Genomic DNA, 2,869 nt, shown 5'->3' on the forward strand with positions numbered 1-2,869 from the left:
CCGCTTCTGTAGTGGGAAGAGTGGTGGGAGGCAGGTATTGACAGTGTCCGCCTCTGTCAGATGAATGGGCTATGGCTGAGCCCTGTATACTGGCTCCAGCGGTGTTTATTTCTTCATAGCAGGCTGGGGCCTGATAGCTCAAAAGACCACGGAAGGCAGACTCAAATTTATATACATCCAGTTGCTTTAAGCATAGCCCTGATAAGCATATTTTTACCCATTTAGTGCCTGCCTGCTTTGCATACCTTGTAAACTTTATCCAGTGTCTGCTGGCCATAGATACAACAAACCTCGGGGCTGTAAGACCCCAAGCCACTGCTGCCCTTCAGAGCCCTCCGACCAGGGACTCCCCTCTTCCAGGGACCTAGACGCCTACGGAAATCCCCTCTCCAGTCCCTTCTCCCCCAAGAGGTCCATTCCCATTCCCGGAAGGTCTTCTGCAACTGGGGACTTCCCCTCCAGGCAGCCCTCTCCAGGCACCACCCACATACAGCTCTCTGGGTGCTACTGCCACCTGGTGGTCATGCTTTTTTTCCCTTGATCAGCCCCAAATCTTGGAACTCCACACAACAGGAAGGAGTTAGGGAGGGGAATAATTCCCCAGTAGAAAATCCCGATGCTATTAGGAAAGAGAATAGAGAGTAGACAGCTGAAAACCTGGTAAACACACTACAGTCAGTAGTGTCTACGTGAAATAAGGCCCTCAGCCCAGGATAGGACTGGGCCCAAAGGCAACTGGAACATTTTGGCAAAAGGTAAAAGCAGCCCTGACCCGTTTGGCTCAGCGGATAGAGCATCGGCCTGCGGACTCAAGGGTCCCGGGTTCGATTCCGGTCAAGGGCATGTACCTTGGTTGCGGGCACATCCCCAGTGGGGGGTGTGCAGGAGGCAGCTGATCGATGTTTCTCTCTCATCGATGTTTCTGGCTCTCTATCCGTCTCCCCTCCTCTCTGTAAAAAAATCAATAAAATATATTTTTTAAAAAAAGATAAAAGCAGTGAAAAAAGACCTAGATGCTGCCAGGAAAGGGACAGCATCCTACTTCAAAGCTACGTCCAGATTCAGGCCTTCTGCTTTAGGAATATTCAGACAAGACACGGACCAACGACCTCCTACTGGAGTTGAGCTCCCCATTCTAAGTCTGGGTGTGAGACACACTGCACCTGGGAGCCAGCAGTCAGGAGAGCACATATGGCCTCCTTGCCCTCTAGGTCAGTGATGGCGAACCTTTTGAGCTCGATGTGTCAGCATTTTGAAAAACCCTTACTTAACTCTGTTGCCGTGTCACATATAGAATTTTTTTGATATTTGCAACCATAGTAAAACAAAGATTTATATTTTTGATATTTATTTTATATATTTAAATGCCATTTAACAAAAGAAAAATCAACCAAAAGAATGAGTTCGCGTGTCACCTCTGACATGCGTGTCATAGGTTCGCCATCACTGCTCTAGTGTTGCACTTTCCAGATGTTGGGGTCAAACCCCAGCAGGTCCAGGGGTTCCCAAAGTTGTGGACGGAGTCGGTGAAGAAGGAATGACACGGAAGCAGTGTTCAGACAATCATCATAGTTGGTTCTCTAGCCAGGTTCTGTGGCCAGCTTCTGTGTTTATTGTCTTGTTACGTCTGTATTTATACCAGTTGATTTGAATCCTATCCATTCTATTCCAAAGGTCAGGGCGTTTCTTATCTCCATTCCAAGGTTACTCAATTGTTCTATTAAGCTACAAGGAAGTAACTGAAGGAGATTATCCTAAGTAAAGATTATGTAGCTTAAGCGTGATTGTTCATAGTTAAAGTGATTAATTACCCGCCTGGCACTTAGTTAAGAGGTTTTATTCCCTCCCTAACTCCATGGAAAAATCCTCACCTGGGGAAACAACCTTTCTTGGGGAGGTGATCCTGTTTAAAACACATAGCGTTAAGAGGGGGAGCAAACATATGCCATATACGCCAGGTCCCTTGAAACATAAGCTGTGCAGATGTTTCTTCCCTGCAGTGACTGTGTCAAGCAGCGAGGGTGGACCGGCTTCCGGCACTCTAGGTCCTCGGGGCCTTCGAGTCAAGGTCAAAGTGCTGCTTCTACCTGGCACCACCACCTCTCAAGTGCATGTGTCCACTGCCCTCCAGAGACTCCTAGCAGTTTGTGCCCCCATCAATGTCATCAGCTGTAAGCAAAGCCACACTTCTGCCTGAACTACAAAGAAATACATTTATGAACGGTCTCTGCGCACAGAAAGTGGATGCTGTCTGAGAACTGGCCCAGGCGGTATGCAGCAGGGACCAGCGCTCAGAATCGTGCTGCTGAGATGTCTGGTGAGGGCACTGCTGTCTCCCCCTCATCTGGGAGCGGATGCCACAGCGTGTACCCCTGACATGAACACCGGATGCTGTGTTGCCATAACTCTGAAGCAAGATTTTGAAGGTGTGCTGCTATCCCTACCAGGTAAAAACAAATGATTTCTGGATTCTCTGCCTATTGGGACAGAGAATGAAGCCTTTGCCAGGGGCTGTGTTGATTTTCCCCAATAAAGAATCACCTGGGATAGCAGCGGCAGTTTGACTTACCTCTTATTACTACAATTGACCCCTGAACAACATGGGTTGGATTTTCATTATTTTTTAATACATTTTGGCTATTGATTTCAGAGAGGATGGGAGAAGGAGAAAGTGATAGAAACATCAATGATGAGAGGGAATCATTGAGCTGTTGCCGCCTGCACGCCCCATATGCCCACACTGGGAATTGAGCCTGCAACCCGGGCATGTGCCCTGACTGGGAATCAAACCGTGACCTCCTGGTTCATAGGTCAATGCCCTGAGTCACGCCAGCCAGACGGATTTTCATTGTTTTTAACTGTATTTCCT

At 48.0% G+C, this 2,869-nt stretch overlaps 1 long non-coding RNA gene across 1 annotated transcript; it reads left to right on the forward strand.

Moving 5' to 3' along the window:
* Positions 1 to 1,987: 1,987 nt before the first annotated feature.
* LOC107182753 lies at positions 1,988 to 2,552 on the forward strand. Its single transcript, XR_001513482.1, has 2 exons — positions 1,988 to 2,143; positions 2,238 to 2,552. It is a non-coding gene; the product is annotated as an uncharacterized LOC107182753 (long non-coding RNA).
* The last annotated feature ends 317 nt before the right edge of the window (positions 2,553 to 2,869 follow it).

This window comes from Myotis davidii, unplaced genomic scaffold (assembly GCF_000327345.1).
Source record: "Myotis davidii unplaced genomic scaffold, ASM32734v1 scaffold638, whole genome shotgun sequence".
Taxonomy (NCBI): Eukaryota; Metazoa; Chordata; class Mammalia; order Chiroptera; family Vespertilionidae; genus Myotis; species Myotis davidii.